Source organism: Anabrus simplex, chromosome 12 (genome assembly GCF_040414725.1).
Source record: "Anabrus simplex isolate iqAnaSimp1 chromosome 12, ASM4041472v1, whole genome shotgun sequence".
Classification (NCBI taxonomy): Eukaryota; Metazoa; Arthropoda; class Insecta; order Orthoptera; family Tettigoniidae; genus Anabrus; species Anabrus simplex.
Window position 1 is genome coordinate 51,828,685 of NC_090276.1, and position 16,134 is coordinate 51,844,818.

Below are 16,134 nucleotides of genomic sequence, written 5' to 3' on the forward strand. Positions count from 1 at the left end.
AGTCTAAAGCTCCAGGACACTGGCCTTGAGGCGGGATCCCTCGGACTCAGCGAGGGATTCCACCTCAAGTGTCTTGGAGAGTGCGTGGTGATGCAGACACTAGGCCTTCTCAACTACTTAAAGTTCAGCCTACCAAATATATATGGATAGTTATGAAATAACAGTTTTGTCTGTACATTGTTCATAATTTAAAAAGAATGGTATTTCTTCATCGGTCATGTCCACAGCAACAAGAAAAAAAAACGGCTGAAGAGAATTTGAATGAAAATCGGGGAATGAGCCACTGTGAAATGGTAGTTTAAGAAGAAGAAATTTTAGGAGCCTTCCCCTAATCTGGTTACCCTCCAGGATCGGTTTTCCCCTCGGACTCTGCGAGAGATCCCACCTCTACCGCCTCAAGGGCAGTGTCCTGGAGCTTCAGACACTGGGTGCAACTCGGGTGGATGACCACTGCCTTGCCCAGACGGCCTCATCTGCTATGCTGAACAGGGGCCTTGGTGGGGAATGGGAAGATTGGAAGGGATAGACAAGAGGGAAGGAAACGGCCGTGGCCGTAAGTTAGGCACCATGCCGGCATTTGCCTGGAGGAGAAGTGGAAAACCACTTCCAGGATGGCTGAGGTAGGAATCGAAACCGGACCTCCGGGGGTGGCAGCTAATCACACTAACCACTACACCACAGAGGCGGACCGCTCCTAAAATTTAATTTTTAAATTCCTATGGTATTGGTCCCATCGAAAAGTACTACATGGCAAAAGTTATAGAGAATACAATTTCCGACCATTTTACCGTACCAACTATGATAAGAGTGGAACTTGAGAGCCGGAAGAAACTAAATGTGAAGGCCATCGAAAGCTCATAAAATTGACATTACATTGACCATTCTTTGTCTCTTATGCTGCCACTCATCTTCGATAGATAGGATTACTGCTGCCTACTGAATACAACCGGGTTGGTGGTCACGGTATAACGGCCTGCCTGAATATTGGCGGGAAAGAGCTGGGGAGTTAGATAACTTAGATAGCATGCCATTCATCTGGTTCATCATAGTATTACAGTTATTCGATCCCTACTCTGAGGTGTTGATTGGAAAGCGTAGTGTTCACGGCTGTCTGCAGCCTGGTCAAGTCAGCTCTGGAACATTGGACTGTTAGATTGGCAGCGTAGTACTGTTCATTAAAAGTGAGAAAATGTGTGTTTCATATGATAGCATTGCTTGTAATCGCAACGCGAGATGGACAGCAGGCAACAGTATGTTGATAAACGGGGTTAAAAGTGAGGTTGTGAGTTTCACAAGTAGGAGAAATCCTCTCTGTTTTAATTACTGTGTTGATGGGGATCATTGTAAGTATCTAGGTGTTAATATCAGGAAAGATCTTCAGTGGGGTAATCACATAAATGGGATTGTAAATAAAGGGTACAGATCTCTGCACATGGTAATGAGTGTGTTTAGGGGTTGTAGTAAGGATGTAAAGGAGAGGGCATATAAGTCTCTGGTAAGATCCCAACTAGAGTATGGTTCGCTCACCAGGATTACTTGATTCAAGAACTGGAAAAGCTGATGGCGTGGAATGATATTAGTAGATGAATAAGTTTGAGTGGCGTCTTCAAAAGTAGGAATTCAAGAGGACAAGTATTTATTAATAGGAAGGGGAGTTATTCCAATCCCTAACTTACCAAGGGAGATGTTCAATAAATTTCCAATTTCTATGAAAACATCAGATAGGAAATCTGCCACCTGGGCGACTGCCCTTAATGCAGATCAGTATTGATTGATTGACTGACTTTCAACCCCGTTTATCATCATACCATTGCCCACTGTCTTACAACATTATCGAGGTCATTTTGTAACTTGTATTTATTACTCTGTACAGAATAACACACCGCCGTCTCAATCTCTATATCCTGCCTGCTCTGTGCTGCGAGAATTGCGTTTACAGCGACATTGCAGATGGCAGCACTTACCGCACCCAGAGCACATGTTGGTTAAATGAGAGTTGGTCCGTAACACCAATGTAAAATGAAAAATAATCCTTAACATGTCACTAATTGAGAAGATAATGTACATACAGCAACTAACATTTCACATTTGTGCTTGGCTTAAGATATAGAAACGTAAAATATATAAAATCTTACCAGTTACAGTAGATATATTAGGATCATCCCACTGCTGCATGGTACATACAAATTTCAGAATGTTCTTCACACGAGTAACGGAGCGCCTTTTCAGTCCTTTATTTACTGTTATTTACCAGCAGTGGACGCAAAAAAAAAATTCCTATCACTATTTCGCTGACTTTTTGTTCATGACAAGTTTTATAGCACATAATGCAGTGCGTGCGTTCGTCATGTCATTAAATCCACCACCCAATCTCACTGAACTAAATGGAGCTTCTATTGCGTGTCCAGAAAATAATCGATTTTGTAACAGATAGGACACACATTCCACAGTTAGCGAGACAGCATCTGCCGTCTCATTAGTCAGACACTTCAGTATTTCACGTTTTGATTCCAACCCATGAAATCATCATTCAACCATTGTAAGTATTTTATCAGCTGGTGAATAGAAATACACACAATCTGGATTGTTTTGCCGAAAGGCATTACAGTAATAATTTATGAACTAAAAGAGATAGGAGTCTCCGATCTAAGCCTTTAACGAGGAAGTAGGCAGCAGGACTAGAGAACTTCTTTCAAAGTCGGATTACAAGAAAACACAACAGTTTATTCGCGAGAGCAGGAAATTTTACACTATCTGTACCGCATACACCTTCAACATTGAACACGCAAACGAACTTGTCACTGGTTCGGTCGTAGAGGAGCCTTACCTAATTAGCCATTTAATCGGCGATCACTGTTACACTCCTCTCTGTTGGTCTGTGAGTTTTACATTCAGCTCTAAGTCTTCCCTTCACTAATTGAGAAATTCCGACAGAACATTTTCCATTTAGGCTACCTGTCCGGAGTTGACACTAGACCAGGAGTCCTGCCATATGCGGAACCGTTTGGAATAATATTCCCCACGCCACATAGTACCGAGTGATTTGTTCTGACTGCCCGGATTTTGTCTTGCGAAAATTATGGATTTGATTTTAAAAGACGGTCGTTTTTCCTTTATATTTGGCTGCTTCCTCTACTTTATTCAGACGATCAATTTCTGGGTTGTCTCTGTAGTCTTTTAACGTCATTATGGTTAGTCATCACAGTCTCAGATTCTTGATCGGAGCCTCTAATTGTCTGATTTTTTTATCACTGCTGTCATTCTTACTCGTTGGAATACCGACTTGGGTTGATACATCGTTGTTCAAATGAATTTCGTACTCGTCATCCAATATATTTCCTGCGGTTGAAGAGCTTGTTTCATCAATATTTCTTCCGAAGAAATATCTTGTCGCTGTCTGGTTTTTCATGGAGCTATTTTTCTGGTTTGAAGGTAATGGGGTTAATTCGAAGACCGACTCTTAAATTCAGGCTACAAACACGAGAATAATCGGATGGAATCCATTGATTCGCCTTGGTTGATATAGCGTTAAGCCAATTTTCCCAAAATTCTTTACTTGGGGGGATAACAGGAATCCTCACACCTGAAGAATGTGGATTTCCTGCTTTGATATATAGGGGGGAACACAACAATTAATCCTTTTACAACCAGAGGCACACACACAAATGCTCGATGCAAACGCACTGGAACACAATAACGTGGGTACGGAGATAAGTTGGGTGCGTTAGCTCGCGCCCCTAGCGGAGGTTCGTGATACTAAGAGCTCACGCTATAATACAAGGCCTTGAAATGTACTCGTGGAAACGGGTTGCTTCCGAGTTCACCATTCAGCCGCTAGGATCGCGGTCTTGCCCCCCTTGTATTCGCATTGCCGTACATGTCAATAAGTAAAGTATATCCTAAATAAAAAGAACTGAATGTTTTTGCGAGTATTGACAGTACTTTAATTATACAGCGGTGCTGCATTGAAGTTTCAAAACTTTCCTTCTGAGGGGCTTCTTATCAAGTTTCAAAACTTTCTCTCTTCTACTTGTGTGGCTCAAAGCAATGTTGTCTAACAGAGGTCTCAGAAATCTTCATACCGGGCGAGTTGGCCGTGCGCGTAGAGGCGCGCGGCTGTGAGCTTGCATCCGGGAGATAGTAGGTTCGAATCCCACTATCGGCAGCCCTGAAAATGGTTTTCCGTGGTTTCCCATTTTCACACCAGGCAAATGCTGGGGCTGTTCCTTAATTAAGGCCACTGCCGCTTCCTTCCAACTCCTAGTCCTTTCCTATCCTATCGTCGCCATAAGACCGATCTGTGTCGGTGCGCCGTAAAGCCCCTAGCAAAAAAAAAAAAAAGAAATTTTCATAGTAGAAAAAGAGGTGGTTTGCCGCCTTTACACTTTCCACATTTAATTTCATTGTTGAACATGTCTTTCGAAAAAATAAACGTACACCTTTTAGTAACTCTCTTCGGGACAAGTACTGCGTAGCGGAAGTGACAAATTCCGTCGTTCACTGCAGAAGTGCCACAGACGATTTTCGGTATCTGAGGGCTTCTCGATCTTGGAAACGAATAAGACACAATGTTGGACTTTGAGTAGTTGGAGAACACATATGTTCTAAACAGCCTTTACAGTCTGTTTTTTCTTTTGCCACACGAACCATAATGTCATTGTATTCCGCTTGGCGTCTTAGGTAGCTGAAGAAGAGCTCGATGTCATATTTCGTTAGATTCCTCATCAATGCATAATGCAAATGTAGACTTATGAGGTATTTTACGCAGGCCACAGTGGACTGGGTAGTCAAGATCTATGCCTGATACATTTCTCTAATGATTCTTTTTTACTTTCTCTGAATGCATTTTAAGTTTCTTAATATATGACAGGAAATCATTAATTAACCAACTGAGGAGTTCATCTTCAGTACTAAAAGATGCTTTTTTTTTTTTTTGCTACTGACTTTACATCGCACCGACACAGATAGGTATTATGGCGACGATGGGATAGGAAAGGCCTAGGAGTTGGAAGGAAGCGGCCGTGGCCTTAATTAAGGTACAGCCCCAGCATTTGCTTGGTGTCAAAATGGGGAAACCACCTTCAGGGTTGCCGACAGTGGGATTCGAACTCACTATCTCCCGGATGCAAGCTCACAGCCGTGCGCCCAACTCGCCCGGTTAAAAGATGCGCATTTGTTCTCGTTCCTGAATATGTCCCATGTGAGGTGTTGCAGACATTATGTGCATTGAACAATTTAATAAAATGCTCCATAAAACAAATGGTTTATTTTAAACTGTATTTTATGCTCTCGGGACAAAACCAGAGATTGTTTCAGGGTAAAATACAATATTTTTAGCTCTTGCTACATTCATTTTCGTGAATTTTGTTGGGCAAATTATTTTCCTCGTTGGTTTCCTAATTTAAGATTTCTGAGTTTGAAGATGCCTCTCAAATGATTGCCGGTCACGGTAGCATAGTTTTAAAAACGTTCAGTGACAAATTTTGGGATCGCCCGATTCTTATGACGTAACTCGGATCAAAACTTAGGAACAGAGGCCTACTTCGATCAGCTTGCAGTCGTATCTCATGCGTAATACTTCTTCTGTATAATGTTTCGAACATTGAACATTCACTGGAAACTTGTGAAACGAAATTCCACTACCTTTAATTTCTCGTGAATAAACCATGACTGGAACTACGAATGCATAATACACTCACAACCAACTCAGTTAATGCACACGTTTAAAGGCGCGAGCCTGGTAGACAGGGGGCAAGATAGCGATCCTAGCGGCCCGGCATTGAACTTCAGTGTAACCACTTCCAAAGAGTTTTACGGGCTCTATTTCCAGGCCTTGTATTATAATGTAGGCAACGCATAGCATAGAGCAGACAGTATATAGGATTGAGACGGCGGTGGAATAACATCATCTGCAAAAGGCCTTCTCTCTGATTCCATTTCTTTACACATATCATATATATACATACTAGCAAGATACCCGTGCTTCGCTACGGTATTATATTGAAGCTTATAATTGAACAGGTTCACGGGACGGAGAAAATGGAGCAGGAAAGAGTGGCCTATGTGCCGATGTCGGGTTTCATCCTCTTCATTCTTACTATCATTCATTTCATCACATTAACTCATCTGATTAGATTGACGTCATGGAAGTCATCCGGTCGCAAAACTTCGCTACGAAGATTCATCTCACTTCATACCAGTGGTGAAGCTATTAGTTAATTAAGGTAAGATTTCCTGCCTACCCATTAAAGTTTCTTGTCGAGGAGTTCCATAAGTCGAGTTTTCTTGGTTGTAAAATGGTCAATCACACGGTCCTTCAATACTTGATCACTCATCAATTCCTTCACAAGCATTTTCTCGTTAGAAGTGGCACTAAGACTGCTGAGTCTTTCAATGTTCATTGAATTACGTAGAAATGTTTTTATCCTCTTCAGAGTGATCATACTCCTTACAGAGGATGCCGTGGCCACAGGAAATGTTTTTTTGGTAGCGGCTTTACCGACGATGGGATAGGAAAGGCCTAGGAGTTGGAAGGAAGCAACCGTGGCCTTCATTAAGGTACAGCCCCAGCATTTGCCTGGTGTAAAAATGGGAAACCACGGAAAACCATCTTCAGGGCTGCCGACATTGGGATTCGAACCCACTATCTCCCGGATGCAAGCTCACAGCCGCACGGCCAACTTGCCCGGTACAGGAAATGTTCATATTAAATGAATCAATCTGACACTTCCTCATACACTGATTCAAGGTCATTGAAGACAATATAATATAATTTTGTTGAGGGGAGAAATGTTTTTCTATATCGGAATAGGCCTAAATGTTAATCAATTCATTTTCCAATCTTTCCGGGTTCGGATAAATGTTCATAAGACTGCTCAGTTTAATAGCAAGGAAGCTCTCTTTGTAAACTATGAACTGATTTGGATCTAACAACTCAACAAACCGGATGCTTTCAAAATCGCCAAACCGTATTTCCATTTGCATAGCTAAGGTGTAAAACACACGCATAACAAAAAGGTTCTTGGTTTCGGAACAGGCTGTTAACCACGAATATCGTGTATACCAAGAAAATTGAAATTTTCTCTCTACTTTACCGTCAAAATAAGTAATAAGTTAATAACCAGATTAGGCATATATCTTCTGTATTTGGATTCACACTTCTCTTCGTAAGTCCAAGATGAGAACGGTTTACGTTTTAAAGAGTTTTAAAGGGGCCTACATCACATATCATTTCAACGCGATTTTCAACCGGATGATGCCAGTCTCGTTTTACGCAACTAACAGTCCATGTCTGAATTGTTACAAATAAAGCCAATAACCTAATGCACGGATTTCCCACTAATTTCAAAGAAAAACACACACTTAACAATAGGGTACCGCTACTTCATTGTCACCTTCGCGCTGGGAATTACTACGCTCTGAAATAACACATGAGGCTTGTCTCTCTGTGGTCTGGACCTTGCGGAGAGAGGAGTGCGGGCGGTAAACCTATCTTCCCTTCACCACCCCGCGACAGTAGTCGAGCTGACTGAAGGGAAACAAAACAAAAAATCCTGGGTGAGACAACTTACAGACTGCCTCCCAGTCAGAATAAGTGGTCTGCTGTCGCCATCTAGCGAAGCACATGTTAAAGAGATTATTGTTCATTTCACACAATAATAACGACAGATAGATTTGTTACGATATTTATGTTTAATCGTATTTCATAGGGTAGGCATTGCCTCAAATGAATCCAAGCAGTTTCGCCACTGCTTCATACCCAAACCCCATAGAGAAAGGGGGACAAGGGTTGGACATTTATATTTAGAGGAAACATAGGAAGCCATTTTCCTTCAATCCATGATGTCTGTCTGTGTTCATGTGTGCGATGCCCAGCCAAATCCACGGCAAACAAACATCAAAAATGTTTTCACCTAAGACGCATGGCTGTGTCTGAGAGCAATTCTTGCACCAAGACATGAAGCTGTCAATGTCATCAACAAGCAACACTCACAAGAATTATCCGCTTTCCTATGTGCTGTTTTAAAACTCATAATCTTGAAAACTGTAATATTTAATTATTTTTTAGAACGAGCAGAGGGGCGGGCGGCTAAATATTGTTTGCCCAGGGCGCTAACTACTTGAAATCGGGGCCTGTGTATGCCCAGTCAAATGTATGACATGCAGAGATCTAAAATTTGACATAGGACAATCGCAATACAGTATACATATTACCTTCAAATGGAAGGACATTATTGTATAACATGGTTTTAATATTATTTGTACCATCCGTCAACCCAGTATCTTAAGCATTGAAAGTAACAATATAATAAAAATACAATAACGTATTTCATGCAATTTAGGTAAAAAAAATTGAGTTAAAGCATTATATTTATTAATTTGCTTTTAAATAAAGACTTTAGTAATTCAACCGTTAGATGTTTCTAATAATGTTATTTGTTTTACGTCCCACTAACTACTTTTTAAGGTCTTCGGAGACGCCGAGGTGCCGGAATTTAGTCCCAAAGGAGTTCTTTTACGTGCCAGTAAATCTACCGACACGGGGCTGTCGTATTTGAGCACCTTCAAATACCACCGGACTGAGCCAGGATCGAACCTGCCAAGTGGGGGTAAGGCCAGCGCCTTAACCGTCTGAGCCACTCAGCCCGGCTTAGATGTTTCTAAACGCGCGAAGCCGCGGGCACATGCTTGTAAGACATTACAATTCAGACGTATCGTAATTACAATAGCTTATTACTAAGCACAAAGAGAAATGAAAATTCCAATTAGGCCTGAAGTTAGAAATTCGCAAGAACTACTCTAGGATTACCAACAAAGTTAAACGTGTAGACAGATTAATATTTGTACTACTTTATCCTAAAATTGATATTTATAGTGCGAACGATAATGGACAAACTTCTGGAAAGGAACAAGGAAATCATATTCGTATTTTATAATCAAGGTAAAAATGATGTGTATCATGAGAGGATAAGCAGTGTACAAGTGGGGAGTTTGAAATATTTTTTTTGTATAAAAGTCTTATTATTGTTTATTATATTGACGGACGGATGAAATCATAAAATGTGTAAAACAGAGTATCAGTAATGATGCATTGGTAATTACAGATTATGTGGTGATAGGGAGAAAAGGAAGTACAATGGAGACTGGACATTTGGAATGGTAATTAGTAAAAGAAAACTATAATCATGCACTGTGGGAAAGAGAAAAAGACAAGCCAGTGAACATTGACGGAGAACAGTTATAGAATGTAGCACAGTTTACATATCTGAGTAGAATTATTAATGGAAGTAATGAAATCAACAACAGACTAAATAAAGGTACAACATTTTATCATCAAGTCAGTGAGCTTTTATGGGATGACAAAGTACCGAAGAGAACATTAAATAAACAGTATTTCATACCAATTGTAACACACGGACTAGAAATGTTGGTAACTAATCAGACAGAAGATAGTAAGATCCAAGCAGTAAAAATGAAATCGGTTAAAAAGATAAGAAGAGACAAAATTCAAAATATTAAAATCAGAGAAGAACTAAATATAGAACCATTAGTGCAGAACATACAGAATCTAAAGTTAAAACTTCATGGTTGTTCTGTATTGAACTGAGAATCACACAAGAAATTTTAATGTAAGGAAATCCACCTTTTCAATACATACAAAACTGTTGCACATAAGTTATACTACAACTTTTTTATTATTATGAAGGTACCAGTACCATTTTTCTCTAGGTTTCACGTTCTGCTTGAACTGAGGAACCTTGGTCCTACATGTAGGCCTACACTGAAAACCACCTTTCGACGTGCATAGTACAATTTTAAGATAAGAAGACTATGCCACCAACAGCGCTCAGATTATTCCTCAGTTCTGCATTTCACTATGAATAAGACACTTATCAAGATTTTATTGTGTTCAAGCTTTATTATAAACTATTTTAAATGTGTGTCGTTATACAAATTTTACCTAAGTTAGCATGTGTATATTGCTGCTATATGTGAATTTATTCTCTTGCCTGGTTTTACAAAAGACTGATGATGACATTGAAAACATGTTGAAACCGGTACGGTACCTTCATAATAATAAAAATATTGTAGTATAACCTATGTGCTACAGTTTTGTATGTAGTGAAATCACTTGTGTGAACATACAGAAAGCAAGACTGAGATGGTTTGGACATATAAAACAAATGGGAAAAGAACGGGTAGCAAGAAGGAAATTGGAAAGAGAAGTTTGGTGGAAGAGACCACTTGGAAGACCGAGAAGAAACTGGATTGGATGTGGCAAAAGTAATGGAGCAGGAAAAGAGGAAGGACAGAAAGGAGCGGAGGCGGCTTGTTAACTACACTCGGGCACTGGAGTGGGGCACTGATGATGACTACTTTATCCTACTGTGCTGTAATAGAAATGGAACTTGCCATTTGCACAAAGATACAATATAATATACCGTATCTACACTACAAATCTCAACTGAAATGTGGTTATTAGAGATGGTGGATTACTATTATTTTCCCTACTGTGCGGGATGGAGAATAAAAGTGTTCTTAAATGCTGAAAAAACTCCTGATATAAAACCATCAAGCACCTTCTCCAGATTTAACGCCTTAGCAGTCTCCGAAGATTACCAAACTCCACGTTTTAAGGCCCCAAGATCATTTTGGTGGTGGGGGTCAGAAAACGCCTTGCCCTCCCAAAGTATCTTGACCTATTTTGCAATGATCTCCGGGAATAATATATATTTGGAATTGCGCACAAATGTGTGAATACAAATTATGGAATGTAGTCTTTACTGTAATCAACTATCTCAACTATCAATCTCACTCTCTGGCTGCTAACAGTTACAGTATTTTCCACATAATACAATCTACTGTCAATCATTGCATCAGTAGCGTAGAAATCTGGAGGTATTTCTGCACATTTTTGTTTTCTTCCTCTGGATCACTTCACTTGCCAATCCATAAACTAGACGAGAAGATGCTGTTCTTGAGACTCCCAACACTCTTTTCAGGTATGCTGCTTTTACTTTTATTTCTTCCAGTGTAGTTAAATCAGTTAAAGATAGTTTTTCCCAAATCAATTGTATACCATATGTTAGTATTGGGGAGATCTTTGCATGGAATAGTGTTAAGGCTGTTTGCAAAGACAATCTGGTAATGTTCTTAATAGTGCATATCCCTTTGATAGAAGCTGTAGCTCTCTGTATGGAAACAGGAATACAACCCAGACCTATGTTTTGTTTCCAGTGATCAGAATAATCAACCTCTGCTCACATCACGGAAAGTACTTCAAGATTTCCCACATAGTCAACATCGACCTATATGTCTTGAGGTTGGAATGCTAATACCCCTATTAACTTCTTATCCTCGTCCACGATGGAACTTCAGGAAAGCATTCTCTTGTGGCCTTGATAAATATGTTAGATGGATACCACCAAGTAACAATTATGAGAGATTTGTGGGTGTTGTAATTGCCACAGCAAAAAAATCCATTCCTAGAGGCTATAGGAACGAATATATTCCTGGCTGGACTGATGCAACTGAAAAGTTATACCAAGAATTACTTGCCAGTGGTGAACAAGAAATCGGGGATAACTGCTTCATAACCTAGATAATGCTCGAAGAGAAAAATGGACTGAAACTCTAACATCTATGAATTTCAGAGAATCGAGCAGAAAGGCATGGTCATTGTTACCGAAGCTTGGTGGGGCCACTCCCATCTTTTGTAAAAGTTCTGCAGTCACTCCAAACAAAATTGCAGCTCATATAGTTGATATGTCTAGATCACCGAGAGACAGAAATCATACAAGGAACATCAAAAAACAATTAACCAGTCTTAAGTCCACAAGCTTCCCTGATTCGGAATACACTAGACCATTTAGTGTGCAAGATATTGAGGAAGCTTTAAAAGACATAAAAACTGATAAAGCACTGGGATTTATCCTGAGTTTCAAATTAATTGTGGAGCAAATACGAAATTATGGTTATCTAGGTTTCTAACCTACATTCTTAGAACAGGTCATCTACCTCGCTTATTTAAAATGAGTAAGATAATTGCAATCCTAAAGCCAGGAAAGCCTAATGATGCACCAGAGAGCTATAGACCAATAGCATTGCTTAGTGTATGCTATAAATTACTTGAAAGGCTAATCTTTAATAGAAATGCTACAAAAGTGTTGGAAACGATCACTATTGAACAAGCAGAATTCAGGCCACGAAGAAGCTGTGCCGACCAAGTCTCGCCACTAACTACCTTCATTGAAGCAGCATTCCAGCAAGGACTAAAGACTTCATGGCTTTAAGTCAATAAATGCTACTAAAGTCTGTAGGGTAATGCCAAGATACTTATATGAATTTACAGTCTCCTCTCTTTTTTTTTTTTTTTTATTTTTTTTTTTATTTTTTTTTTAGGGTCACTTTGTCTTCTGCTGAGGCTTTTCCCCCCTTTTGGAGGATCATGTGGAATGTTTTGGTGAAATTGATGGTGAAGTCATTTTCATCAGCCCAGAGATATAAAGCATTTAATGTTTCTTGTAATTCATATCATCTGCATACATATATAAGGATACTGATTTTGTTGCCTCTAAAATCTTTGTAATATCTGCAGTTGCAATATTGAACAATAAAGGACTCATTGGGTCTCCTTGTAAAACCCCATTTGTTTGGGTAATCTCGTTACTCCATCCCTTATTTCCAAATTGTTGAAAGCCAGACAGAATGTTTTTAACTGCTGATGTGATTTCATTTCCTCCTTTTGTCATGGCATCCAGTTTTTAAAGTTTCATTCTGTTGATTCTTCCGGGATAATCGTGCCTGAAATGTTTCACACTACAAGGATCGTTTTCAAGTTTTCAGATAGAATTAACTTGATTACAGTGTATAATCAAAATGAATGTGTATGGTGTGCACAACATTTCAGTATACCTAACACTGATTTGAGTCCCTGCTCAGTGTCAATAAAATCTAATTGAGTGGCACCTCACTATAAAACATTCCAGTGGAATGACGACCTTCAAATCTTGGAAGTGTTTCAATTTCGACTTGTCTGAAACTTGACGTTTTTTTGTACGGAAAGTTTGGTTCACTTAGTAAAAGTGTAGCCCTGATGCGATGAGTAAACACTTCAAACTTATCTCCGTCGTCATCATTTCCCAACTCCAGTTTCCCGGGTGTGGTGTACAAGCGCTCGCCATCTCCTTCGCTCTTCATACATCTTCTGTTCCAGTACATCCTCCCATTTGTGTCCTCTCTCCAGTGTTTTCTTGGTCTTCTTCCTATGAGATTAAGGTCAAAATATTTTCTGGCAGGTTTTTCCCTGTTCATTCTCATTATGTGCCCATACCACTGAAGTCTGTGTTTCTGTATGACACTGGTAATAGGAACCTTGATACCAGCTACTTTCCTATTCATTTGTGATCTTGTCCTTTCTGGTAGTTTGGTTCATGGTTCTAATAAATATCATTTCAGTTGCTTGGATTCTACTGAGGTCTTTGTTTAGTACGGTACATGTCTAAACTGTACGCGAGGATTGGTACACGATTGTTTTCACTTTTGTGATATTTTGCAGTCCCAGAGAAGATTTCTGACTTGACTGTAGAAGTTTGATGCTTTCTGTGTCCTGCTGAGTATTTCCTGCCTAACAGTGGGAAGCTGATTCGATTTTTCTTCCTTCCAGAAATATATTTGAGCTTGTTCTTTCCCTGTTGATAGTCATTTCCACTGTCTTTGTTTTGCTCATCTTGTGTATTGTTCCATTCATTAAGTTATCTTCATAACATCATATTTAAATATGATTACCCCATCTGGATTGTACTGCAGAACTTGTACAGTACATCGGAAAGTGTAGGATCACTTGCTTTCCTGCCTGGTTGAATAGAACAGTACGTAGAATAGTCATTAAAAACATGTACATCTCTTCTTGGTTTTGTATGGGAATGGTTTCAGTCTAGTTTCCTTTGTTACTGTAACATACTGGCTAGGTAGAGTAATTTCTCTGTTTCCTTTCAAGGCAGTTATGGACTGAGTCCATCTTCATTTGGGTGTGGTCTTCTCCAAATAAGATTAACAACCAATATTTCTTCCAAATAGTCTCTACTAAACAACTAGCAAACATGGAACCAAAGAGCTCTGCTTTACTTTCACCGAACCAATAACTTCACAATTGACCATTTTCCACCATTGCAGATTGTATAATTATATATATTACCAGTTTCTGCTGATAATACATAGCACTTGCTTTTAAACAGAGCATAAATTTCATGCCTTGACGATCAAATGATAAAAAAAATGGCATTTTCCATTTACAGCCCCTTGATTATCCCAATACTTTTCCTCGCTTGCCTCTGTAAGTGCACTTGGTACTCACTTTTGTCATAGTTACCTACTACATAAACAGAGCATCACACTGATCCTTCTTAGGCAGAAACTGTTTCTAATCAAAAGCCTATTCAAATGTTTTTCTAGTGAGATCGGATATATATGGCAAATTGTCCTATTCATGCCACTAGAACCAGCTACTCGCTGGATCATTATCATATGTACAAATATTAGCGACATACTATTCTATAAGGAAACCTACCTTTTTGTAACTGTAGTACAAAAACTTCATTTTTTTAATGCACAGATTGGAGAACAAAACACATCATGGCAACTTCTCTAAAGAGTTGGGAAGTTCAATGGACAACAATTCAGCATCCATATTAAGTAATGCATTGCTGTCAAATCACCACTATCAGAATTATGAATTTTTATGTTCTATGAATAGGAAAATACGTCACCAGGTAATGACTATGTTGGTCATAGTAAAACGGATTATTGTTGTCAAACAAACACTAAACCAATATCAACCACAATAGTACAAGCCTACATACCTGTTAATTCAGCTGCTGATGAAGAAATCAAAAGAATGTATGAAGTGACAGAACATTGGAACGTAGTGGTAGGCCAAGGAGCTAGGATATCGACTGGGATAGAGGAATGAAAGAGGATGTTAGTTAGTAGAATTCTGCACTGATCATAATTTAGTCTTTGCTAACATTTGGTTCAAAAACCATAAATGACAGCTGTATACAGGGTCAACTTGGTGGTCATGAAATGGTGCCTAGAGTTGAAGAAGGGAATGCACAGAGATTGAAGGAAAACAGACTTAGGGATTGTTTCAAGGAGCATGTTATACAAGGACTAAATTAGAAGACTGAAAGCAGACATGACAGATAGGCAACAGCATGTTGATAGGATTTCTGACACCAGTAGTGACAGTAATGGGTATCTCCAGAATGATGACAGTAATAATTCTAATCAATTTCTAGATTTCCATGAAGTTGTCATTGGCCCAGATGCTAAACACTAACCCTCACCTAACACCCTCTCTCCGTTGCAAAACCTGCTGTAATAACAGTAATTACTTCCTGAACCACTGAAGAGATACTTTCAAATTTTCTGTGTTTATTCACTAGGATGGCTGCATTGCAGAAGGATTACCACATTTTATCTGTAATTTTAATTCTCTTTCTTGCTATTTTTGAAATTTGATTGTGTTTTCTTTTCAAAGTGTTCAGAAAATAATTTAAAAAAATATGTTCGCAGAGGTGTCAATCTTTGAGGTGGCTGATCAGTAAGCCCTCCCCACTGCCCTGCTCTCAGAAAATTTTTGAGTCAAATCCAAAGCATGCACTACCCTTCTCAATAATGACTATCTATTCTCAAGAATATCACACTGCACAATAACATTTGCAAACAACCAGTTAATTCTGCGATGGAACTTCTTTGAAGTTTGTTTCGCAACCGGCAGTTACCTTTCAGTGTAGGGTTTATTGAAGCATTCTAACTCCTGTGATGTTTTAGTCTTTTGAACAGTACGCGATTCCAGTGTAGAAGTGCATAACGTAGGCCTGAATTCTGTCTGATTTTTCCTGTCAACACTGAAAACTCTTTCTATGAGACAGTTATTGCCACACAGGCTACACTCAACACTGCTCTACCCTAAATAATGTATTTGCAGAGTTCCTTCATTCACACGCTCATGTGTAGCAAAAGGATGTGACAATCGAGAACTGTAAAAGCATTAAAATGAAGGGTTGAGCAGTAATCCTCAAAACGATTGAACATTTTCCCTTCTTTCCTTTTTCTCCATAGAAAATATTT